This window comes from Odocoileus virginianus, chromosome 31 (assembly GCF_023699985.2).
Source record: "Odocoileus virginianus isolate 20LAN1187 ecotype Illinois chromosome 31, Ovbor_1.2, whole genome shotgun sequence".
Lineage (NCBI taxonomy): Eukaryota > Metazoa > Chordata > Mammalia > Artiodactyla > Cervidae > Odocoileus > Odocoileus virginianus.
Genome location: NC_069704.1, coordinates 21,411,942 through 21,439,340, shown reverse-complemented (window position 1 = coordinate 21,439,340; position 27,399 = coordinate 21,411,942). Strand labels below are relative to the sequence as shown.

Here is a 27,399-nt window from a genome sequence, read left to right as displayed (position 1 = left end):
TCTTTTCTCTTGTATAGTGACTGTTCAGAACGTTAGCCCAATTTTCTACCAGTTTTCTAACTTGTTTTGTTATTTATTTGTAGATGTTCTCTTTATATTCTGGATACAAATATTTTGTTGGAGATAAAATTGCAAATATTTTGTGTTATGCTGTGGTTTGCCTTTTCACACCTGTCACAGTATGTTTTTGTCAGCAGAAGTTCTTAATTTTAATATTTTCAAATACTTCAAACCAGTGTGACCTTTCTGATATGTTATTTTAAATTTGTGGATTCTAGACTTTTGGACTCTGTAGGAGAAGGCGAGGGTGGGATGATCTGAGAGAACAGCATCGAAACCTGTATATTATCAAGTGTGAAACAGATCGCCAGCCCAGGTTGGATGCATGAGACAAGTGCTCAGGGCTGGTGCGCTGGGAAGACCCAGAGGGATGGGATGGGGAGAGAGGCGGGAGGGGGGATCGGGATGGGGAACACATGTAAATCCATGGCTGATTCATGTTCAATGTATGACAAAAACCACTACAATATTGTAAAGTAATTAGCCTCCAACTAATAAAAATAAATGAAAAAAAATTAAATAAATAACAATAATAATAAATTTGTGGATTCTTTAGCTTTTTCCTTGTTGTTGCTTGTTCCCAAGATAAATAGATTTTTCTTTCAGCTGCGTGCGAATATTGATGCTTTTTAAAAGTTTCCATTTCCTGCGCAGCCTCTGGATCCTCTCAGGTCTGTCTGCTCCCATCCCTGTCGTTCACCTGGTGGGTTTCTTCAAGGGTCTGTGACTCTTGGTGGCTTGCTGATGTGTGAGTCCTTGATGTTCAGTGGGCTTCCCTCTGGGGTGAGTTGTCTTATGGGGTGAGTCCCCATTGCTTATGAACTTAGGTCACTCCTCTTGGATTGGTTCAAATTCACCAAAAAAGTACACTTTCAGTCTTCTTCTTAAAGGATTAGATCCTGGCTCCAGAGTCCTGAGGCTACATTGTGGGGAGAAGAACAAGAACCCACAAGCCGCTGGTGTCCACTGAAGTAGACATATTTTTGCTTTACCCTCTCCAGAGAATAAATCTCCAGCATTCTGTTAGAAAAGAGGAGATGTATCCCTGTGTCAGGAGCAGGGGGATAGGATCCGAGTGCCCAACAGCTTATTAAAGAGGTTTGAAAGCAATCATCAAATTTATAGCTCACTCCTCTCCTTTCCTCCTGAGACCCAGGATGCTTCCAGTTTCTGAACCCTTGGGGATTTTGTACTGTAAACCAAGACTTCCCTACTGCTGGCTTATAATTCAGTTTTCCAAGTTCTGCCAAACCCATTTCCAGTCATCACTCTGCTTTCTAGCTTCCATACAGTTGTTGTTGCCTCTTTTCCTATTCCCTTTGTAAGTTTATGTCTTTGAACATCCCTCCCCATGATTTTATTGAGATTGGGGGAAGTAGCAAATGTAAATGGAGGCACTCAATGCACTACTTTTAACTAGAAGTCACTACATTAGTTCCTTAATCCTGTCAGAATTTATTTTTGTATGTGTATGGTATACACCAGAAATTTAAAGTTATGTATGTATTCCAAAGAGATATTCATTTGTTCCAAAATCACTTATTGAATAATTCATTCTCTCTCCCATGTCCTGGAACATTCTCCTTCTAAACACCTGCTCAGTGTATTCCTTCTTCTCGTTCAAGTCTTTGTACAATGTTTTCAGGCCAGAGCAGGCCATGTACACGACCCTATTAAAAATGCATACCCGAGACTTCCCTGGTGATCCACCTTTAAGAATCCAGCCTTGCAATGCAAGGGGACACAGCTTCGATCCCTGGACTGGGAACTAGGATCCCACATTCCATGAGGCAACTGAGCCCATACATTGCAACCGCTGAGCCCATGTTCTACAACTAGACAGTCTGTGCACTGCAGAAAAGATCCCGCATGGCACAACTAAAACCCAGGCATCCAAAAGAATTAATTAAAAAATGCACATCTGCCTGTTATTTTCTTTCTCCTCTCCAATTTTTTATAGTACTCTCCACCCTGTTATATACTATGTTTAACCAAGTCTTTTATTTTTTGCATTCTGATGTTTTGACATCTGCAGCCTTGCTGACCCACCTGTGGTTAACCAAATACTAGAGATAATTCACCCAAGAGTATGCTTTTCAAATACAACAAGCAGTCCAGGGCCCTCCCACCACCCACCTTCTCATCAAGCTGTCACACTCCAGACTGCTGGCCACCTGCCCTAATCACCCTAGTGGAGGTGCCAGACGACCAGGGATAGCCCCTCTGCCCCAGAACCCACTGAAATTATTCAGACTTGCCCTCCTAAACCTGTTGGCCCAGCCTTTCCTGTTTCTTCTGAGAAAACCACAGTAAAAGCTCTTGCCTGCACTTCTGGAACCTCATTCCTGCCTCCTGACCAACCTGGTGCTTCCCCATATGGCCCTGCAGGGTGTGGCATGCCCCCTTCCTTTTAAGATCCGTGAGAAACAAATAAACTTTTCAATGGCAGTCATCTCCTGATCTGTTGCCTTACTGTGCATCACGAAATTGTCAAACATTTACTTTTCTATTTGGGGCTGATTTTCTCTCTCATTAGACTGTAGCTTCTGTGAACTCAAGGATTTTACATGTGTTGGTTGTTATCTTATGCATGATATCTATCATTCAACAAACATATGCAGAATGAATTAACAAATATACTGTGTTTTCAAACAAGCGTGGCTTTGTTTCCATACTCTCTATTTTGTCCCACTTGTTAATTTATTTATTCCAATATCAGTTCTACTCCATATTATTTTCAATAGTTTTGTAGTTTAATACTAACAGAGCAAATTGCCATTCATTGTGCCTGTTTTTTAAGATATCCATGCCTATTGTTATTATTACAATATTATAATATTATAATACAAAATTGTAAATATTGTTATTATTTTTTAATCAGCTAATATTTAGGTAGGATTTTTGTATTATGATTCATTTTAGTTAATTATTTATTAACCCAAGTTAAAAAGTACAAAAGAGTAAAAAATGAAAGTAATTGTTCCCCTTCTTTTAGACCCCCTTCCCAGTGGCAACCAACCACTTTGTAAAAATCTTTGTTTCCTAGAAATATTCCAAGTGTGTGCTTGTTGTGTCTATATGATATATATGTGTGTGTATGTGTATGTATAAATATATTTCTAATCTACTATTTATACTTCTGACACATGCATATAAAATATAGACATATAGTCACACTGAAGAAGGAAATGGAAACCCACTCCAGTATTCTTCCCTGGGAAATCCCATAGACAGAGGAGGCTGGCATGCTGCAGTCCATGGGGTTGCAAGGAGTCGGACACGACTGAGTGACTAAACACACTGCCCATATAGTCACATAATTGGAAAACTTCTATAAATGGTATTTTATACCTTGCTTTTTCCAATTTAACATAGTTTGAAGAACATTGCACATTTGCCCACCCAAGTCTATGTTACCTTTCTTCTATATGTGTTCCACTTTATAGATAAAATGCAGTTTATATACCTCATTGACATGTGAAAGTAAGTTTTGGATATTTCTAATATTTTGTCATTTTTTGTTACCTTATATTATATATTATATAAAATATTTTGTCCAATTATGCCATGATCATCCTAATATATGCTGCTGCTGCCGCTAAGTCATGACTAAGCAGGCTGCTTCAGTCATGTCCGACTGTGCGACCCCATAGACGGCAGCCCACCAGGCTCCTCCATCCCTGGGATTCTCCAGGCAAGAACACTGGAGTGGGTTGCCATTTCCTTCTCCAACGCATGCATGCATGCTAAGTCGCTTCAGTCGTGTCCAACTTTATGCGACCCTATGGACAGCAGCCCACCAGGCTCCTCTGTCCACAGGATTCTTCAGGCAAGAATACTGGAGCAGGTTGCCATTTCCCTCTCCAACCCTAATACATATAATAAATAAAATTAAAATTACAACTAGGTCCCTTATACTTTATTAGAATTAACAAAGGGTTTTTTTTTTTTTTAAGTTGATAGCAAACATAAATGGAGAAGACCTGGAAAAACAGGTATTCCCTCAGACTGCTATGACTCTGGAAAGCATTTGACAACGTCTATCAAAATTAATACTGCATTCATTTACCTAGAAACTTCACTGACACGCATATCACGACATGTAGTCAAAGACGTGTTAGAATTTTGACTGAGGTTTCATTAAATTTATCATTTATTTTGTGAAGTGGAAGTCTCACAGTTGTGTCCGACTCTTTCCGATCCCATGGACTGTAGCCTGCCCAGCTCCTCTGTCCATGGAATTCTCCAGCAAGAGTACTGGAGTGGGTTGCCGTTTCCTTCTCCAGGGGATCTTCCTGACCTGGGGATCAAACCCTGGTTTGCATTACAGGCAGATTCTTTACCAGCTGAGTTACTAGGGAAGCCCTATCATTTAGTTTAGGGGCAGTTAATTACCATATTAGTAACTTTCCATCAGGTAAGACACAGTATAATTTTCCACCTCTCTAGGTTTTCTTTTGTAATTTCCAGTAGAGGTGATACATGTCTTTTATATTTCTTAGTTTTGTTTTTAGATACTGCGTAGATTTTCTGCCATTAAGTGGAAATATTACTACTCTGAAATTTTGAATCAGCTAATGACAGCATTTGGGCTTCTCTGATGGCTCAGTGGTAAAGAATCTGTCTGCCAGTGCAGGAGATGTGGGTTCAATCCCTGGTTTGGGTAGATCCCTTGGAGAGGGAAATGGCAACCCACTCCAGTATTCTTGCCTGGGAAATCCCATGGACAGAGGAGCCTAGAGGGCCACAGTGCATGCAATTGCAAAGAGTCGGACACAGCTTAGTAACTGAACACACAGTGGTAGCATTTGGGAAAAGTATTTTTTAATACATCTATCTAAGTTCTTAATACACATTTGGTTCTCTGACCTCTTCTCAACCTCCTGCCATACTGAGATCCGGTGTAATTTTAGTTCCACATTTTCATTTATTTATTTATTTAAACAACTGCCAATTATTTACCCTTTACTATATCTTAACCATATACATGGTTATACATATATATGTGTGTGTGTGTGTGTATATATATATATATATATATTACTGTTTATCTTATTTACTGCTCTTTCTTGCATTGCAAAATTTCTCTTGGATTAATTTTTTTGTTGAAGTACAGTTTTTTTCACTTTTTTAATAGAAGTTGTAGGGGTAAAATTATTCTGAGTCTTTGCAGGTCTGAAAATGTCCTTTGTATTTGAATCAACATTGGCCAGAAATAAAATTTTAGTTTCAAAACCCTTTACTTTCGGAACTTTAAGGTTATTGTTGTATGATTTTCCTATACTAATTCTTATGTTTCTGTAGGTAAGCTGCTGCATGAGTTTCCTCTCTAATTCTTCTGTTTCTGTAAGTAAGCTATTGCTTTCTCTCAGAAAGCTTTGAGAATTTTTTCCTCCTTCAGTCTTGGAGCTTTTAGAAATCTCATCATAAAGTCACTAAAGGCAAAGCTGTTTTGAGCCTGAAAACCTGCACTATTTTCCTCTCTTAATTCATTGATTATTTTGTGCCCTCCATTCTCATGATTTTTATTCTAGAATTTCTCCTTCACGGATGTAGGGAGACCTGCAATATTGTACATTGGTATGTGCAATTTTGCCATTACATTTTCATCTTTTGGTCTTTGATTGAACTATAGGTTCTCATATACTTTTAAAGAATGAATAGTTGTTCCCTCGTCAGTTTGTAAACCTAATTAGAGAGGTAACAATTTAAATTGATTTTGGTCATTTACACTCTAATATGAATAAGTTGGTGGTAATAGACTAGGCATTTCAGCGTAAGCAATCTACAAAATGGAAATTTGGCCTAGTACACAAGTTTTTGCAAAAGCATCAACCTCAGATATATTCTGTAAAACTTAAAGACTAGATAATTGTTCCCTGGGAAATTTCTCTTAAAAAAGAAAAATACAGATGTCCCTCATATGTAGTTTCCAAGTCAATTTCAGATGTTGAAGTTTAAAGGAAACCAGAGTGACCACATGAGAGGTAAATTTCAGGCTATGCATATGGCAAGATGGGAGGCCTAAGCTGAGAGGTATTTGGTGATGGGCCTTGGTTTCTCTAAAGGAAAAAGTGTTTCTATCTTTCAGATAATGTGACTTATTATTATTTCTAAGCTGAAAAAAACTCACATTTTTCTCCAGGGGAATATTAGATTTCCTTCCTAAACTGGCTTTCAGTTTCCTCTTTTCAAATAAAAAATTTTATTCTTTAAAGTAACTATAAAACCCTAGGTTTCAAACTTATATTCTTATTATAAACAGATGGGAGTTATAGATCTCTCTGATATATCAGAGGCTAAAGAGGGGATGTCTGGTTAATCTCTTTGGTAGATTTCTTAAATCTCCTGGCTTTTCCCATGAGCAAAAAAACCAAAAAGTAATAAAATAGATTAGATCCAGTTACATGCTATTGTGTTAGATTTTTCTTTTTACCTTAAGCTTTAAAATTTATGTGTGTTTTTAACAGGCAAAATTAACATTTTGAGAAGTTGAAGCTTCAGTATCAGAAAACTACTAGAGACAAGAAAAAAGCAATGATTTTATCTTGATTAGTTCTCTGAAAAATTGATTGAAGTCATGAAGGTGAACTGTGTCCAGGCTTCACTGATTCCAGCAGCAATCGGCATCCTCTTATGTTGCTGCCATATTGGACAAACTCATTTTCATTGGTATTGATCAGAATTTTATTGATCTAGTTCAAGTACCATAAAATTACTTTGTCAAAAGTTCATTATGTAGGAGTGGAAACATTTCAAAATAAACCAACAAATTTTAATAGGGACTGGGATATAGGAAAGACTATAACATGAGTCATTAATTTTTTTTTACAGTCCTTGCGTCAGAATGACCTTACAAGCACCATCTGAGTAGAACATGATGGAATGAAGGTTTCCACATAGCTTGCCTGAATTTCTAAAAAAAATATAAATAAATTTGCCACAATTTCTCCAAAGTTGATTAATAATATCAGGTTGGCATTCTGGTTATGTGGAAGTAAACATTTCTCAAAGTAATCATTAGCATACAGATTATCTCTGAAATAGCCATGTCAAAATACTGGAATACATTATAGGAGCAACCTGAATGGCAGAAACACTGGGTTGAAAAGCAAGCCCAAAGACTGGAGTCAGAACATCAGGAGACCAAGAGGCCATCTGGAGGCACCTCTGGATTCAATCCTCTGGCCATGCATCTGTGGGTGACCTCAGGGCTGTTGACAGTCCTTCCCCACGGCCAGTGCTAGCATGATCATCACAAGTGCCTGAAGCTGGACCAGCCATCTCTCATTTTCTTAAGTACATTAAGGATGTCTGACCTAAGTTTAGATGAGAAATCATTAAACATGTATATAACAGAGCAGCAAAATGAATGTGTACCATCATCAACTTTAGTTTCCTCTCTTTTCTTCCCAAAGGAGGAAACTAAGGCCCAGAGGTCAATAGAAGTTTTCTGCCTGAGAGTGTTTCCCAAGATGCTCCCTGTCTTGTCTCCTCGAGTGGATCAGTGAAAATTTCTTCCATTGATCATAGGATAATTGATACTTTCTCCTTCTCCTTGAGTCAAAGGAATCTTTTCTTAGTGCCCCATCACCTCTTGATGATTTATCACATCCTTCTTTTCCTACATTTTTAACTTCCTAAGACATCATTGAAAATTATTATTCTAAATTGTACATGCTCTTGCTTCTTGGTCACTTGATCAAATGTACTATGTGCTATCCTCATCACCTTAAATCTGATTTTTTTTCTGTTGCTTTATTGGGTATGTCAATGCATGCAGATGGTACTAAGAAGAAACTTAAAATTGGACTTACTTTGAGTTCTTTTTTAAAAAACTTTGTTATAATATTTCATTCCCATGTAATAAAAAACTACTGATTGTATCATAATTAAAAGATTATATTATCGCTCAAATTTGCATGAGTCCATTGAGGTTTCATGATGACAAGTGATTCCACTAAACTAAAAGAAGTTTCTGGATATTTGATCACAAAGAGTATATTAGAAGTTAAAGCAACCACTACCACACCCATATTTGGGATGTGTCAATCCTATTGCTAAAAAGAATCTAACTTTTCATCAACAATTAGAATGGCCAAAATCCAGAACACTGCAACACCAAATGCTTACGAGGATGTCTAGCAACAAGGACACGCATTCATTGCTGGTAGGAAGGCAAAAGGCTGCCACCATTTTGGAAAACAGTTTTTGTCATTTTCTTATTGAACTAAACATACTCTTACCATTCAGTTCAGTTCAGTCGTGTCTGACTCTTTGCTTACCACAGGATTCAACAATCACGATCCTTAGTATTTACCCAAAGGAGTCAAAAACTTATGTTCACACAAATACCTGCACATGAATGCTTGTAGCAGCTTTGCTCATAAATACCAAAAGTTGGATGTCACCTAGAGATGTTCTCTAGTAGGTGAATGTATAAATAAACAATGGCATATCTAGATAATGGAATTACTCAGTGCTAAGAAGAATTGTCTCTTGAGAAACCTATATGCAGGTCAGGAAACAACAGTTTGAACTGGACATGGAACAACAGACTGGTTCCAAATAGGAAAAGGAGTACATCAAGGCTGTATATTGTCACCCTGCTTATTTAACTTATATGCAGACTACATCATGAGAAACGCTGGGCTGGATGAAGCACAAGCTGGAATCAAGATTGCCAGGAGAAATATCAATAACCTCAGATATGCAGATGACACCACCCTTATGGCAGAAAGTGAAGAGGAACTAAAAAGCCTCTTGATGAAAGTGAAAGACAAGAGTGAAAAAGTTGGCTTAAAGCTCAACATTCAGAAAACTAAGATCATGGCATCTGGTCCCATCACTTCTTGGGAAATAGATGGGGAAACAGTGGAAACAGTGGCTGACTTTATTTTGGGGGGCTCCAAAATCACTGCAGATGGTGATTGCAGCCATGAAATTAAAAGACGCTTACTCCTTGGAAGGAAAGTTATGACCAACCTAAATAGCATATCAAAAAGCACAGACATTACTTTATCAACAAAAGTCCGTCTAGTCAAGGCTATGGTTTTTCCAGTGGTCATGTATGGATGTGAGAGTTGGACTGTGAAGAAAGCTGAGCACCGAAGAATTGATGCTTTTGAACTATGGTGTTGGAGAAGACTCTTGAGAGTCCCTTGGACATCAAGGAGACCCAACCAGTCCATCCTAAAGGAGATGAGTCCTGGGTGTTCATTGGAAGGACCGATGTTGAAGCTGAAACTCCAATACTTTGGCCACCTGATGCGAAGACCTGACTCATTGGAAAAGACCCTGATACTGGGAGGGATTGGGAGCAGGAAGAGAAGGGGACGACGGAGGGTGAGATGGTTGGATGGCATCACCTACTTGATGGACATGAGTTTGGGTAAACTCCGGGAGTTGGTAATGGACAGGGAGGCCCAGTGTGCTGTGATTCATGGGGTCACAAAGAGTCGGACACGACTGAGTGACTGAACTGAACTGAACTGAACTGAAGAAGAAATGAGCTATCAAGCCATGTGAAGACATGGAGGAAGCTCAAATGCATATTTATAAGTGAAAGAGGCCAACCTGAGAAGGCTATGTACTGTATGACTCCAACTCTATGATTTTATGGAAAAAGCAAACTATGGAACAGTAAAAAGATCAAAGGTTTCTAGGGGTTTGAGGGGGTAGATAGGAATAAACAACACAGAGGATTTTTAGGGCAGTAAAATACTCTCTATGAAACTATGTAGAATGTACAACATCAAGCATGAATGGGTGAATCTGTGAACTATGAACCTGAATCTAAACTGTGGACTTGGATAATCATGACGTGTCAATGTAGGTTCATCAGTTGTAACAAACGTACCTCTCTGGTAGAAGATGTTGATAATGCAGGAAGTTGTGGAAATCTCTGTATTTTCCCTTCAATTTTGTGGTAAACCTAAACCTAAAACTCTAAGAAGATAAAGTCTATTTTAAAAATTAGAACAATCAGTTATTTACCCCAATTGTTGATAACATTTTAGCACCATAATACATATAAATTCCCCTTTTTTTTGTAAAAAAAAAATCTATTCCTCCCTCTGATTTTTTCTTCATTTCTGGTCTTTTCCTTATAGTAAGTGTACATTTATTTTTGTACTAAACTTAAAATTTTTCTGGTTAAGTTCTAAGAGGGCACAGTTTTACTTGGCTGTTTATTTAATTTATATCTTAACAAGACTTGCAAAAGAAAGGAGGAATATTAAATGTAAATATTATAAGGAATAGTCAGGTGGCACAGTGGTAAAGAATCTGTCTGCCAATATAGGAGAGGGCCAAGTCATGGGTTCAATCCCTGGGTTGGAAAGATTCCTTGGAGTAGGAAATGGCAACCCACTCCAGTATTCTTGGCTAGAAAATTCCATGGACAGAGAAGCCTGGTGTGTTACAGTCCATGGGGTTGCAAAGTGTCAGATGTGACTTAGGGACTAAACAACAACAACAAAATCCCAAACTCCCAATTCATCGTCCCCCACCCCCCGCTTCCCCTTGGCAACCACAAGTCCATTCTCTGGGTCTGTGAGTATGTTTCTGTTTTGTAGATAGGTTCATTTGTGTCATATTTTAAAGATTCCATGTATAAATAATATCATATGATATTTATCTTTTTCTTTTTGACTTACTTCAGTTAGTATGATAATCTCTAGGTCCGTTCACATTGCTGCAAATGGCGTTATTTCATTCTTTTTTATGGTGGAGTAATATTCCATTAAGGGCTTCCCTGGTGGCTCAGACGGTAAAGCACCTGCCTACAATGTGGGAGACCTGGGTTCAATCCCTGGGTCAGGAAGATCCCCTGGAGAAGGAAATGGCAACCCACTCCAGTACTCTTGCCTGTAAAATCCCATGGCCCGAGGAGCCTGGTAGGCTATAGTCCATGGAGTCACAAAGAGTTGGACACGACTGAGCAACTTCACTTCACTTTACTTCTTCAATATTCCATAACATGGGCATCTGGTCCCATCACTTCATGGCAAATAGATGCAGAAACAGTGGAAACAGTGGCTGACTTTATTTTTCTGGGCCCCAAAATCACTGCAGATGGTGACTGCAACCATGAAATTAAAAGATGTTTGCTCCTTGGAAGAAAAGTTATAACCAACCAAGACAGCATATTAAAAAGCAGAGACATTACTTTGTCAACAAAAGTCCATCTAGTCAAGGCTATGGTTTTTCCAGTAGTCATATATGGACGTGAGAGTTGGACTGTAAAGAAAGCTGAGCGCCAAAGAATTGATGCTGTTGAACTGTGGTGTTGGAGAAGACTCTTGAGAGTCCCTTGGACTGCAAGGAGATCCAACCAGTCCATCCTAAAGGAAATCAGTCCTGAATAGTCAATGGAAGGACTGATGTTGAAGCTGAAATTCCAATACTTTGGCCACCTGATGCAGAGAGCTAACTCATTTGAAAAGACCCTGATGCTGGGAAAAATTGAAGGTGGGAGGAGAAAGGCATGACAGAGGATAAGATGGTTGGATGGTATTACTAGCTCAATGAGTATGAGTTTGAGTAAACTCCGGGAGTTAGTGATGACAGGGAGGCCTGGTGTGCTGCAGTCCATGGGGTCGCAAAGAGTCAGACACAACTGAGCGACTGAACTGAACTGAGTTCCATTATTTGTGTGCGGTGCTATGCTTAGCCACTCAGTCATGTGAGGTTGATGAGGTTGAAATGAAATGACCCGCTGTGGCCCTATGGACTATAGCCCACCAGGCTCCTCTGTCCATGGAGATTCTCCAGGCAAGAATAATGGATTGGGTTGCCATGCCCTTCTCCAGGTGATCCTCCCAACCCAGGGATTGAACCTGGGTCTCCTGCATTGCAGGCAGATTCTTTACCATCTGAGCTATGAGGGAACAGTATAAGGAGGATTCAAAAGGGAGTCACTCTTGGTGCCCTGGTTCCCACAAGGTTTCTTATTCTGGTTTTCCAGCTCGACAAAGGAGCCTGGTGGGTTATAGTCCATGAAATCACAAAGAGTCGGACATGTTTGAGCGACTAACGTAACATGGCATTGGGTTGCACAGCTATGTCTGGGTCAGAGAAATCCCTGTTCCAACTGGTGTATCTGATGCACCTTCGTCAGTACTTACAGCTCATGTGTAAATGGGAACAAACTTACTGTGATTTCAACCCTGGGAAGGACCCCATGTGAACCAATAGGGGCCCAGAGGGCCACTGCAGAGCTAGCCCCAGAGGCTTCCCTGGGATGCCCACCGGTGCCCACCCTCGGGTCAGCACAGTCAGCCCTGGGTCTGGAGCCCAAGTGCAGATCTCAGCTCTGCTCCCCACAGCTCTTTAACTTGGAAACTGACTTCTCTTTCTTCCAAGGAGAAGGTTTGCTAAGGTGGAATGGCCAACAGATGTGCCACAGTTATTTAATGCTTGTTGTTTTCTCGATATGAGTCACCCACCCTCACCCTCAGCCTTCTCTGGCAATTCTTTTAGTTGAATCCACTGCAGTTGATCTACTGCAGACAATTTCTTCCCAAGTAAATTTATTCTCCCGGACCCCGTGAGTGTCTCCTCAGCAGGTAAAGTGACAGGGGAGAGGGGCATGGCTTGTCCCTTGGTTCTGAATGTCTCTTCTCCATCAGGAGCCATTTCTCAGGGCAAGGCAGCTCTCCCTGGAATTGAGCTGAATGCTGTGAGACAGCACATGATAGACGGGAGCAAAGCATCTCTTTTAAAGAAACACACTTTATTTTTCTAAACAGAGTAGATACAGCAGTTCAGTGATTTTGTGTAATAAATATATTGATTTCAAACACGGAGAAACCTGTGATTATTCAGTTACAGACCCAGAAGCTTTGGCTCCAAACCAGTCCCACCTGTCCCAGAACATGAAGCCAGGGAGGAGAAGGGAGCACTGACCTTGATTTTTCTAGGCCCTCATCTGCTCATGGAGGGGGCTGGGTGATAAATGCCTTCAGATAAGCCTTTGTTGGTGGGAAGTGGACAAATAAAGGGTAGCATCTTATAAACACTTGTTGTTGTTTTCCAGTTGCTAAATCGTGTCCAATTCTGCGACCCCATGAACTGCAGCACACCGGGCTTCCCTGTCCTTTACCATCTCCCGGAGTTTGCTCAAACTCATGTCCGATGAGTCAATGATGCCATCGAACCATCTCATCCTCTGTCGTCCTTTCTCCTGCCTTCGATCTTTCCCAGCATCAGGGTCTTTTCCAATGTGTTGGCTCTTCACATCAGTTTAACGAAATTTTGTTAACTCTTTCCAAATTGAAGCTGTAACGGTAATGCCACAAACCGTGGCAAATTCAGTTTGTCCTGAAATATTATGCAAATTTTGTGTTCCCTCATATGCAATTTCAGAGACAAAGTGTACCTTTCAAACCATTGGTTTTCATGTTTAAAGGCTTTTCCATAACTTTTAATATGCTTCCATGTATTTCCATTTCACTTAATTGAAACTTCCTTGAGAATATTAATATTTTAAGAACATTGCTGGGAATGTTATCAGTTCCTTGTTATCATGTAATAATAACTTTTAATAAAAGAAAATCATCTCAAATTGCCACATCTGCTTGAGAGCTTTAGAGGACACAAAATATATTTCTATCTACAGCATGTACTTAGTGTAGAGAATATTCAAGAAAAACAGTTTTCAGAAAACTCCACCCCCTCCTGCCCAGGCCAATGCCTTGGAATTAGCTGGCCATCCAATTAGCTTGGTATGTGACTTCTAGGTCATTAAGGAAAGATGATCAATCCTGATTTTAAGTCTCATCCAATACTGTCCTTTCATTGCCTCATATATTCAAGATGCATCAATTTTTAAAATTAATTAAATTTAATTTATCTAGTGATCTTTTTTTGGGGGGGGGGGTCTAAAGTTCTGTGACTTTTAAAAAGTTATTTATTTATTCCTGGCTGCACTTGGTCTTTATTGCTACTTGAGGACTTTCTCCAGTTGTGGCAAACAGGGGCTATTCTCAGTTGCAGACCATGGGCTTCTCATCGCAGTGGTCTCTTGTTGCAGGGCATGGGCTCTAGAGCGTGGGCTCAGTAGTTGTGGAGGTCAGTCTTAGTTGCCCCATGGCATGCGTCATGTTCCCAGATCAGGGAGCAAACCCATGTCCCCTGCATCGGAAGGCAGATTATTAACCACTGGACCACCAGGGAAGTCTATATATTTCTGTGACTTTTAACTCATATACAGATTTGTATAACTACCACCACAATTAGGATATAGAACAGCTTCATCTCTAAGAAATAGACTCTCAAGTGTTTGATACTTTGAAATCACACCCTTTTCCTCCCAGGCCTCTAGGAACTCTGCTCACTTCTCCATTCCTCATGGCTGTGCCTTTCCAGAATATCACATAAAATGAATCATGCAGAATGTAACTGTTAGAGACTGGCTTCCTTCACTTGGTAAAACACCCTAGAGATTCATCCTTGTTGTTAACCTATATTGATAGTTTGTTCTTGTTTATTACTTTCTTTTTATTTATGTGTGAGTCTTTCCCTTCTCTGGTTATCTTTCAGGATTTTTCTTTAAAGTTCTGAGGTTTCACTATGATGGATCTGGTTGGGAATTTGCTATTAATATTTATTCAACATTAGGTAGAATTTTCAATGTAAGGACTCGTGTCCTTCAATTTTGGAAAATCACAGCTTTTATCTCTTTCATTATCACCTCTTCAATGTTCATTTTTACAATGTTTAATTAAGGGTAAATTAGGCTGGTGATTGAGAGCCCAGATTAAATAGTATTTTGGTGTGTGTCTATGAGGGTGTCTCTGAGGGAGATTAGCATTTAAGTTGATGGACTCTGTATAAGCTGATGGCCCTCCCCAATGTGGGTGGGCACCATCCAATGCATTGAATGCCTGACTAGAAAAACAGGAGAAGGAAAGAGGTATTTGCCTGCAGCTGGGACATCTCATCTTTTCCTGCCCTCAGACTGGGATTTACACCATCAGCTTCCCTGGCTCTCAAGCCCTCAGACTCTGACTGAATTATGCCACTGTCTTTCCTGGGGCTCTAGTTTGCAGATGGCAGATCTTGGGGCTTCTTAGCCTACATAATGAAAAGGGTCAATTCCTGATAATAAATCTCCTTCATATCATCAATGTCTAACTCTGAAACCGTTAGGTGTTTTTTCGAGGGACTCTGAAGAGCTCAGTCCTTCATGTCTGAGTGCAGAAAGGATTCATAGAGAGGAAAGTGATAGATAAGAAGTGATTTATTTGGACCCTTGTGAGGCTTCCAAGTAGGTGGATGACAGGATCTGTGCCCCAAGAACGTAGTGACCTACAGCTTTAAAATCAAAGGAAAAGTGAGGAAATGGGGGAAGATCACCTTCTTCCTCATTTACGTTTCCATCATCAGCTCTTCCTCCAGGCTGGGAAGGGGAAATTTCTCGCCCCCTATGGCCAAACTGGGACTGTCGTGGCACTATGGAAAAATTATTTTAGGTCCCAGACAATGAGGGCCTTTCACTTTGAAATATCACCTTTTCATAAATTATTGTTTTTTATGTATGCAGAGAGCATGTCTTAGGGGTCATTAATTTACTGAGCTCCCTGGGCAGGATGTGAGTCTCATGCCACCATTGTTTTATTGTTTTGAGGCATGTCTCATGGGACTGCATGGTTTGCTATTAAGCAAGCCTGCTTGGTTTTGTGGTTAAGCAAACCTGTCTTCTTAAGTGGTCATTAACTTACAGGGGTCTCCCATATTTTCTCTATTTATAATGCCCTAGTGGGATTAACTATTTAATCAGTTACTATTTCTACTTTATTGGCTACACCAAAGCCTTTGACTGTGTGGATCATAATAAACTGTGGAAAATTCTGAAAGACACAGGAATACCAGACCACCTGACCTGCATCTTGAGAAATCTGTATGCAGGTCAGGAAGCAACAGTTAGAACTGGACATGGAACAACAGACTGGTTCCAAATAGGAAAAGGAGTGTGTCAAGGCTATATATTCTCACCCTGCTTGTTGAACTTATATGCAGAGTACATCATGAGAAATGCTGGGCTGGAGGAAGCGCAAGCTGGAATCATGATTACCGGGAGAAATATCAATAACCTCAGATATGCAGATGACACCACCCTTATGGCAGAAAGCAAAGAAGGACTAAAGAGCCTCTTGAAAGTGAAAGAGAGTGAAAAAGTTGGCTTAAAGCTCAACATTCAGAAAACTAAAATCATGGCATCTGGTCCCATCACAACATGGCAAATAGATGGGGAAACAGTGGAAACAGTGGCTGACTTTATTTTTCTGGGCTCCAAAATCACTGCAAATGGTGATTGTAGCCACGAAATTAAAAGATGCTTACTCCTTGGAAGGAACGTTATGACCAACCTAGATAGCACGTTAAAAAGCAGAGACATTACTTTGTCAACAAAAGTCCATCTAGTCAAGGCTATGGTTTTTCCAGTAGTCATGCATGGATGTGAGAGTTGGACTATAAAGAAAGCTGAGCACCAAAGAATTGATGCTTTTGAACTGTGGTGTTGGAGAAGACTCTTGAGAGTCCCTTGGACTACAAGGAGATCCAACCAGTCCATCCTAAAGGAAATCAGTCCTGGGTGTTCATTGGAAGGACTGATGTTGATTCTGAAACTCTGGTATTTTGGCCACCTGATGTGAAGAGCTGACTCATTTGAAAAGACCCTGATGTTGGGAAAGATTGAAGGCAGGAGGAGAAGGGGATGACAAAGGATGTGATGGTTGAATGGCATCACCGACTCAATGGACATGGGTTTGGGTAGACTCTGGCAGGTGGTGATAGACAGGGAGGCCTGGCGTGCTGCAGTTCATAGGGTCACAAAGAGTCGGACACAACTGAGCGACTGAACTGAACTTGTCTCTTTACTCTGTCCCTGTTTTTATATATATATATATATATATATATATATATCTGTATCTGTATCTGTATCTATGCCTGCATGCTAAGTTGCTTCAGTTGTGTCCAACTCTGTGTGATGCTATGGACTGTAGCCTGCCAGATTTTCCTGTCTATGGGATTCTCCAGGCAAGTATACTGGAGTGGGTTGTTTGCCCTTCTCCAATCTATATCTATGTCTACATCATCTATATATATATATATATATATATCTACCTGTCTATCATCTATATGTCTCCTATGGCTTCTCTTTCTCTGGAGAACTCTGACTAATTCAGCTTTATTCTTTCATTCACATACTTCTTCAAATATATGTATATATCTTAACTTTATTTTTTTCTGATTTCCATTTCTTCATCTCTGCTCTGTTCTGAGAGATTTTCTTAGTTTTATTTCCTTCTTCTATTCTTAAAGGAAACCTTTAATATGGAAATCTTCAATTTTATACAAAAGTAGAGAGAATTGAATAATGAAACTCCCATATACCCATCATTCAACTAGAACAATTATCAACTCTTGACAAATTTCATTTTGGTTTTACTCTTATTAATTTTCCACCTCCAGCTAGGCTATTTTGAAATAAATTCCAAATACCATATTATTTTGTTTATCTATTCCTCAGCATGTATTTCTCTGTTAGGATAGATAATAGACACCACTTCTAAAATACAATAATAAAAATAATTCTTTAATTTAATTAAATTGCAAATCCATTTTTAATGCCTGCCACTGTGTCATGGTTGTTTTACAGCTGGGTTATTTGAATCAGGACTCATTGGATTGATAAATCTCTTAAATGCTTTTAATTACAGGTTCTTTCTTCTACATTTTTTGTTTTTATAACTTATTTGTTGAACAGTCTAAGTCTTTTCCTCAATAGTTTCCCGTACCTTGAATTTTGCTGGTAGCAGCCCAGAAGTATTACTTAACATATTTCCCTGTCCCCAGTATTTCTTGTAAGCTGGTAATTATATCTATTAATAGAAGTTTGATCAGATTAAAGTTTGAATTTTTTAAAGGAAAATTTCAAGTTGGTGTTTTTCTTTCCTACTGCATTACATCAGGGGGTACATATGCCAGTTTGCTCTTTTCTTTTTAATGCTGAAATTGAACTGTGGGGTTTGGAAGTTGTCAGCCTGATTATAAGTTTCTCATAACTTTTTCAGCTAGTGGTTTCAGAAGCCATTAATAATCATTGCTTAGATCTATTATTTCATAACAAATTACAAAATGATAATATCTTAATTCTACAAATCCTTCTTTTTAAAAATTTTCCATCAAGCAAAGTTTTTCCTTATCAACTATATTATTACTCTGAAGTACAGTTATTTCCCTTTATTTCAGTTTTCAGGACAATGAATTGGTTACTTACTGACAAATGAGTTTGTGCGTATAGGACAGTGTATCATTTTGAACTCATGAAATTATTTAAAACCAATTTATATGCTATAATTCACTACAATTATCACTTTGATGGTGCTCAAAATGCTCTATCTTTGCCTAGTATTTTATTTTCCTATGGTTGCTGTATCAAATTATCACAAACCTGGTGAGTTAAACAATTGGAATTTATTATTTCATAGTCCTGGAGGCTAGAAGCCCAAAATCAGTTTCACTAGATCAAAATCAAGGTGGTGGCAGGGTCATATTCCCTCTAAATTAGTTTTCCTTTTTAATTTATTAAATCTCTTGCTTGCTGGATATGTCCTCTATTAAATCTATACTCTAAGACTTAATTATCAAGATATCTGATTTTGTTTTTTCTCACAATCACCTGTTCTTTTACCATAATGGTATGTTTTTATTTTGAATGTTCTTGTTCCATGGATGTAATCCCTCTTTTTATCAGCCTGAGAATTTAACATCTTTTTTAGATTGCCCTAAAATTCTTATTCTCAAGTTTTACATTGTGTGTGTGCGTGTGTGTGTGTGTGTGAATGTGATTGTGGTCAATCTGAATGACACACCTATAATTGTTTGGTACACAATTTATAATTGTGTAAGCTATATGCAGTGGACCTGGGTCTTCTGGCTATTTTTCATAACACTGGACTTTCTCACATGTTTTGTAATTCTTGTGTGTGAGCTTATCTTCTGTGGGAATTTTGCTTCTTGGGTGTCCCAGGGCATTCTTGTCTCCCTGTGAAGCACTTCCACGTTAACCCACAGGTACATGGCTCCCAGGGCTTCCCAAGTGGCACTAGTAGTAAAGAACCTGCCTGCCAATGCAGGAGATGTAAGAGACTCGGGTTCGATCTCTGGGTCTGGAAGATCCCCCAGAGGAAGGCATTGCAACCCACTCCAGTATTCTTGCCTGGAGAATCCTGTGGACAGAGAAATCTGGCAGGCTAGGGTGCAGAACAGTCAGACACGACTGAAGCAACTTTGCACACACACACACACACGGCTCCCAATCAGACCATGGGTTAATGACCTGGTTCTTCATCCACTGGTGAAGCTCACACGCATGCTGATGATTTCCATCCAGGCCTCTGGTGCAGAGGGATTCCAGCTCCTTCTCACAGGCAGCCATGAGTCTGTTTGGGGCCCTGGATACATAAGTCTTATCTCAACTGCTGTTCCTTTGTGGCATTGGACCCTAGCTACCCTGCTTCAATTGCCCAAGGGGAATCTTTTAAAGGCATAGGAAAAATAAGGGGAGAAATGAATACATAGATTTCAATCCCAGGTTTACTAAAGATATCTTCTTAAAAATACATATCCAATGTAAAAAAAAAAATTTATTCATGCCTAAATCAAAAAGAATGTGCTACTTGCCAAGCATGCTAACTTCCCAGCAAATAAATATTTGGCAGATTGGTGAGTTTTGAAAGTGAACAAAGAGCATTCATCAGAGAAGATAATGAGCACAGACACTGAAGATGTCAGTTTCCAAATAAGTGTCTAAGTTGTTTGAGTAAACTACTAACTTCTTCATATATTTAGTTTAAGATTCTCACAATTTAAGAAATGTTAAAATATTTCTGAAAAATTTCTTGCTTTAATTTCTATTTATGAGAAAAGGTGAAACAGAAAGGACTAGAGCTACAGTGAGCTGATAAAAATTGCAAAGGTCATAAGATAAAACTTTTACAACATATAGATTATATTAATAAACTCTAGGACCTCTCAGTTGAGAATAACAGATTTATATCTGAAGGTCTGAGAATCTGGCTTTCATCAACCTCTTTCATTCGATAAGCACATTTTTGAACCTGACTCTGAGTACGATGCTGTGTTGTCAGCAGGAGATAGGACACCCTCTGGCCCCACGCACTCACTCTTTAACTGGATTCTTTTACTTTAAGGTTAAACTCAGATGGATTTCTCCCGCCAGGTTCAGGGAAAGACAGCTGGGGTTCAGGGATACGTATATGCAAGATGAAGACAGGATTAAAACTCTCTTGTCACCTATTAGCTGTGACTGTGAGCAAATCCTTTCATGTTTTTCAATCCCTACTTTAGGATAGAATTCTACCCCTAGGACCATGGTGCTGTGGGAAATTAAACGAAAAAAGAGTGCAGGCAGGCAAATAAGTCAGTCTCAAAAATGAGCTTATCCTGCCTGGTTTTCCAAACTAACAACTGGGGCCACTTCAAGTGAGCTGCAAACAGGTACAAACATCATCATCCTCAGGAAAATTCAGGATTAATCCCATCGGCAATACTCCAAAACAGCTTTTTAAAATAATGAGTTAATATTTTCTAAGAGTAGTTGGCAATGCTTATCATAAGTGCCAGTCATCCTATTTATTAAGTAACAAACTTAGTAAAATATCTCATTATTAACTTAATTACTAAACAAATCAAGGGCTATTCATTTTAAATATAACTGGGTATGTCAGCATGTGGTCCTTTTCCTGGATGTGAAACCTGGGACATGTTGTGAACAACAGCAGGATAAGATGAAACAAGGCTGACAGGAAAAGAAATAAACAGAGGAAGGTTTTAACATGCCTCTTTAATAAAATCACAGAAGGTTTTAAGATGCAAATGCAAGAGTATAAATTGGCTTGACTTTTTATCATGCTTATTAGGCTGATAGTCTCTAAAAACAACCCATGGTGAGTTTGAGAGAAGTGAGGAAGCTTAGAGAAAAGTGATGAAATTGGAAAAGTTACAATCATCTTTTCACTTTCACTTCTTTCATGCCACCCCTAGGTCCAAGTTAAAAGGAAGGAGTTCAGACCTACAAGAAACAGTTAAAATCAAGACAATCAACATATTCTCTGTAAATCTTCCTAGAAGCAGATGAAAAGATCTTTCTGTCTCTTCTTACCTAAGACCCTGGACACCAATAACTGTCTATTGTTAAATATCCTAGTGGCAAGACTCCTCTAAGAACATGGTTTCAGAGATTTAGTTTCAGAGCAATCTCACAGTCAGGTAAGTACATACACTGAAATCCTCTTTAATTCCTCTTGATTTTGTCATTTTCATTGAGTACAAAAACTCTTCATGAACTTCAAGTGCACTGTTAACACTATGGCTTCTTGCCATTCAGTTCACAAACTTTTCTTTCATTTTAGATTCTCGCGTTTAATAGTAATACGGACATTGCTATTTGAACTATCCACATAGACATGTATAGAAAAACATATATATGTACATGTGTACACACACACACACACACACACACGCACATATACACAGAGACACAGAAAGACCAAAGAGATCAAATACATAATTATGTAGAAATTCTTAGAAACTAAACATTTCAATGTAAGAAAAGGAATACATTATCATCACACTTAAGTAAAAACCCTACAAACTTACATCTTACATTTGCTCTGTACAGGTGAGTATAAGCTTGTAATGTGAGCTTATATAATGTGTTGTTAAAAACAACAGCAAAGAAAAAGCCTAGATTCGAGGACTAGACAGTCTCAATGGGCACACTCTCCACTCCCCGTTCCCAGATTGTGGTCTCCAAATGCTATTTTTCACTAACAGGAAGCTGAGTTCCTAGAGAAATGGCTGTTCTGGGCCAGTTACAGTACAAAATGATCCTGAGACGTACTGTGGCCCAAAATAGGGCTGTTGCCAGAAATCAAAGAACTGTGTCCAAGAGCCAAACTGGAGGAGCCCTTACAGGCAAAAGATGGAACAACTGATGGGCCACAGACAATAAGTGACTAAATGTATTGAAACAAAGTAGACACATGTTCTATGCATTTAGAATGAAAAAAAAGAAGAAGGAAGTCGTCTTCACCGTAGGTTCACGACTATTCTGAAAATTCATTAAGAGAAAGTACTATGTTTTGATTCTGCCTTTCTTATACAAATTCTCTTTCAGGCTAACCAAATAGTTATAGAAGTTATGCTAATAAATGCAGAACAGGGACTTCCCTGGTGGTCCAGAGGTTGAGATTTCGCCTTCCAGTGCAGGGGGTGCCAGTTTGATCCCTGTAAGGGAGCTAAGATTCCACATGCCTTGCAGCCAAAAAACTAAAAAACAGAACAATACTGTAATAAATTCAGAACAACAACAGCAACAAAAAAATCACCATTTTCAACCATTAATGAAAAAATCAGAACAGACCACCTGATCTGCCTCTTGAGAAATCTGTATGCAATTCAGGACGCAACAGTTAGAACTGGACATGGAACAACAGACTGGTTCCAAATAGGAAAAGGAGTACATCAAGGTTGTATATTGTCACCCTGCTTATTTACCTTACATGCAGAGTACATTATGTGAAATCCTGGACTGGATGAAACACAAGCTGGAATCAAGATTGCCGGGAGAAATATCAGTAACCTCAGATACGCAAATGATACCACCCTTATGGCAGAAGGCAAACGAACTAAAGAACCTCTTGATGAAAATGAAAGAGGAGAGTGAAAAAGTTGGCTTAAAGCTCAACATTCAGAAAACTAAGATCATGGCATCTGGTCCCATCACTTCTTGGGAAATAGATGGGGAAACAATGATAGACTTTATTTTGGGAGGGCTCCAAAATCACTGCAGGTGGTGACTGAAGCCATGAAATTAAAAGACTCTCCTTGAAAGAAAAGTTATGACCAACCTAGACAGCATATTGAAAAGCAGAGACATTACTTTGCCAACAAAGGTCCATCTAGTCAAAGCTTTGGTTTTTCTAGTAGTCATGTCTGGATGTGAGAGTTGGACTATAAAGAAAGCTGAGAGCAGAAGAATTGATGCTTTTGAACTGTGGTGTTGGAGAAGACTCTTGAGAGTCCCTTGGACTGCAAGGAGATCCAACCAACCAATCCATCCTAAAGGAAATCAGTCCCGAATATTCATTGGAAGGACTGATGCTAAAGCTGAAACTCCAATACTTTTGCCACTTGTTGCAAAAAACTGACTCATTTGAAAAGACCCTGATGCTGGGAATGATTGAAGGCTGGAGGAGAAGGGGCCGACAGAGGATGAGATGTTTGGATGGCATCACTGACTCAATGGGCATGAGTTTGAGTAAGCTCCAGGAGTTGGTGATGGACAGGGAAGCCTGGCGTGCTGCAGTCCTTGGGGTTGCAAAGAGTCAGACATGACTGAGTGACTGAACTGAACTGACTATATGAAAAAACAGACCTGGGCAATAAATGAATGTAAATAACATGAGGCTGATGGGAAACAGTTGATGAGTGGATCAGGATGACAATACTTCAGCTTACTACTGATTAATCTCAAATCCACTAACCTGGGGTAACAAAACATTAGTGGTGCAAAAGGAACCACCAACACCACTTGTGGACGACTCACACTGAGAATCCATAACCCAGTCCAAGCAAACCTCCAGAACCAAACTATGGGAGCAAAGGAATGTGTTGGTTAAATCATGCTCAAATCAAACTCAAACAGAGACCAGACTTGAAAATTCCCTGAGCAGACAAAACCAGTTTAGTCATACAAGCAAAGCTCTATTTAGCTGATTTTGTAGGACAAGTAAGGGTAACTTGACCTGGGTCACTTGTTGCTTATGCCTCTGAAAATCATAAGCAAAAAATATAAACTGCTCCTCCCAGTTGATATGGGGTAACCACTAACCAATTCCCTTTCATTCAAGAAAATTCTAATGTTTTAATCGATTACTCTGAAAAATAAGCAGGGCATGGAGACCGGCGTCAGCCAGGCGGGCGGCCTGGGCCGCACTATATGCGTGCTGACTGGGGCTTCCCGGGGCTTTGGACGGACGCTGGCCCAACTCCTGGCCCCGCTGCTGTCGCCCGGCTCCGTGCTGGTCCTAAGCGCCCGCAATGCCGAGGCCCTGCGGCAGCTGGAGGCCGAGCTGGGCGCCGAGCGGCTGGGTCTGCGCATCGTGCGGGTGCCCGCCGACCTGGGCGCCGAGACCGGCTTGCAGCAGCTGCTCGGTGCTCTGTGCGACCTCCCCAGGCCCGACGGCCTGCGGCGAGTGCTGCTCATCAACAATGCGGCCACTCTTGGAGATGTATCCAAACGTTGGGTGGACCTGGCTGACCCAACTGAAGTGAACAACTACTGGACTCTGAACTTGACTTCCATGCTCTGCCTGACTTCCAGTATCCTGAAGGCCTTCCCGGACAGTCCTGGCCTCAGCAGGACTGTGGTTAACATCTCGTCCATCTGTGCCCTGCAGCCCTTCAAGGGCTGGGCACTGTACTGTGCTGGCAAGGCTGCCCGTAACATGATGTTCCAGGTCCTGGCGGCAGAAGAACCTAGTGTGAGGGTGCTGAGCTATGCTCCAGGTCCCCTGGACACTGACATGCAGCAGTTAGCCCGGGAGACCTCTGTGGACCCAGACTTGCGAAAACGTCTGCAGGAGCTGAAGAGAAAGGGGGAACTTGTGGATTGCAAGATATCAGCCCAGAAACTTCTGAGCTTGCTGCAAAACGACAAGTTCAAGTCTGGAGCCCATGTTGATTTCTACGATGAATAAGACCATGCCCTTGGTTTTAGGGGCTTTCTTCCCCCTCTTACAGGCCCACCCAGGAGCCCTGTGCCTCCCCACAGTGGCGCTGCCAACCCTGCCTTACACAGATAAGCACTCATGCTTACTGCCCTGCCCTCTGATCCAGCCAGCTGCGAGGGCCCTGGGTGGCTGGAGTTCCCAGTTTTCAGGTATCTGTACTGATCACCGTGAGTTAGGAGTGGACTTGGGAGAGACAAGTTATGGCTGTTGGTGTTCCTTCTCCCTAGAAATAGAATTTTAGGGATGGAAAAACTAGGACAGGAAGCTAAAAACACTGAGAAAAGGAGGATGGGCCTCCGGCCCGTGACCAGTCCATGGGGAAGGGGGATGGACCCACACAGATTGACAGGTGGCCTGGAGGGATAGGAGGACAGGGATGCTCTTTGCCCAGGGTAGCAAGACCTTCACTTGAACTCTGTGTCCTCATTCTGATTCCTCCTCTTTCCGGAATCTGCCATCTATCCACCAGATGGGGGAAGGAGCCTGAGAGTTTCTGTACATATTAAAGGCAGATACAAATAAAATGTGGATTGTCCTTTAAAAAAAAAAAAAAAAAAAAATAAGCAGTCACTGCCTTCACACTGCTTTACAACAACATACTGTGTTTTGGTTTGAGTGCTTCCTGTTTGTAGACTATCTTATTGGTCTGTGCACAATAAACTTTTTTTTTAACTTTTTACTTTCTATTAGAGCACAGCCAACTAACAATGCTGTGATAGTTTCAGGTGGCCAGCAAAGAGACTCAGTTGTAAATATACACATACCCATAGGCCCCTCAAATTCACCTCCCGTCCAGGCTGCCACGTAACATTGAGCAGAATTCCCTGTAACTTTTACTAATTACTACTTCAGTAATTCATTGGCTTTACTTCTGTTTCTTTTTCCTGAACTTTTGACAACGGTGAGGATACATTTCAGCAAAACCTAGACTGGGAAATAGGGCAGGTCAGACATGAGGCGTGAAAACAGGAAGAAGGGAAGTATTACAGGATGAAAAAGCCTGAGAAACTTCTCAACTAAAGTCACCACGTAGAGGTTGATGGGAGTTTGTTTGAACAAAGTAACTATGAAAATATTTTTTGAGAAATTTTTAAATACACTGATCTCAAGGAAATATAGCTAATTTTGAAAAGTATGCTAATGTATTTGTTTTGTTTTTTTTTAATAAACTTTATTTACTTATTTTTGACTGTGCTAAGTCTTCGTTGCTGCGCAGGCTTTTCTTTAGCTGTCATGTGAGGTGACCCCTCTTATAGCAGAGCATGGACTCTAGGCGCCCAGGCTTCTGTATTTGTGGCTCCTGGGCTCTACGGCACAGGCTCAATAATTCTGTTGCACAGGCTTAGCTGCCCAGCGGCATGTGGAATCTTCCTGAATCAGGGATCAAATCCACATCTCCTGCATTGGCAAGCTTATTCTTCACCACTGAGCCGCCAGGGAAGCCTGGTTAGGTTTTTAAAAAGTAAATTCTCTTAGAGAGACACAATGACACATGTAAGAGTGATATTTTGGGGTTTATTTTAAAATGCTGCAGGAAAACACTGGGCTGCAGGGGAAGCTGGGGTGGAGAGCTTGGAGAGCTAGGAGAGCAAGTCTGGCACAGAGTTGATATACCTGAGGCAGGTGATAGATAGGTGGGGGGTTGGTATGTGTTTCTCATTACTTTTGTGCGTGTTTGGAAATCTCTATAACAAGAGAGACAGCTCAGACAAAGGAAGAAGGGTAAAAGAGAAAGAAATCCAGAAAGAAAGAAAGGAGAGAGAGGAAGGCAGGGAAGAAAGGAAGAAGAAAGAAGGGAATGAAGGAAGGAACAAAATAAAGAAAGAAGGGAGGGAGGAAGGAAGGAAGGAAGGACAGAGCCTATGTCTGGGCATGAAGAAGAAAGGATGGTGTAAGCAGTTTCTGGAGCTTCTTGTGGGGGCCGGCTGCCTTCTCCATGAGCGGGATCAACACTGCCAGATGAGAAGTAGCAGGAAGACTAGCAGTCTGACACATGATCGTTTCCCTTTCTGCTGCCTTTGTCCAATCTTTGCATTCATAATTTGGACTGGCTCCTTGCCTTCAGTTGTGTTCTTGAATTGTGTTTCTCACTGCAGAAGTCCAGCTGGATAAACATCTTCTCTGAGTGATTTTTGCACTTTATGAGTCCCTTACTTGTAAATGCCTCCCTTTGCTGCCATAAGAAGCAAAAGCAAAAATGTACAGTAAATTCCAGGGCTCTCAGTGGAAACATTAACATGTTTTTAAAGGAAGAGCATTGCTGAGAGATTGCCTGTGTGTTGGTTGGGTTTCCGTTGGTTATTCTGTTTATACACACTAGCCAATACCCTGAAACTTCAGGTCCAAGATGTAGACTCTCTTGGGCTCCAGTGGGGATCATTACCATGAAATTACTTCCATTCCACAAAAATCCACTCACATCATGACTGAAAAAGCTGATGAAGACACGAGTTCTACCTTTCCTGTTCTCATTCTCTCTCCATTCTTGGGGTGGCAGGATATTTGGGGG

At 40.3% G+C, this 27,399-nt stretch overlaps 1 pseudogene; it reads left to right on the top strand.

Annotated features, from left to right (window-relative positions):
- The first annotated feature begins 24,053 nt into the window (after positions 1-24,053).
- On the top strand, positions 24,054-25,453 carry LOC139032418 (sepiapterin reductase pseudogene; annotated as a pseudogene).
- Positions 25,454-27,399: the final 1,946 nt, after the last annotated feature.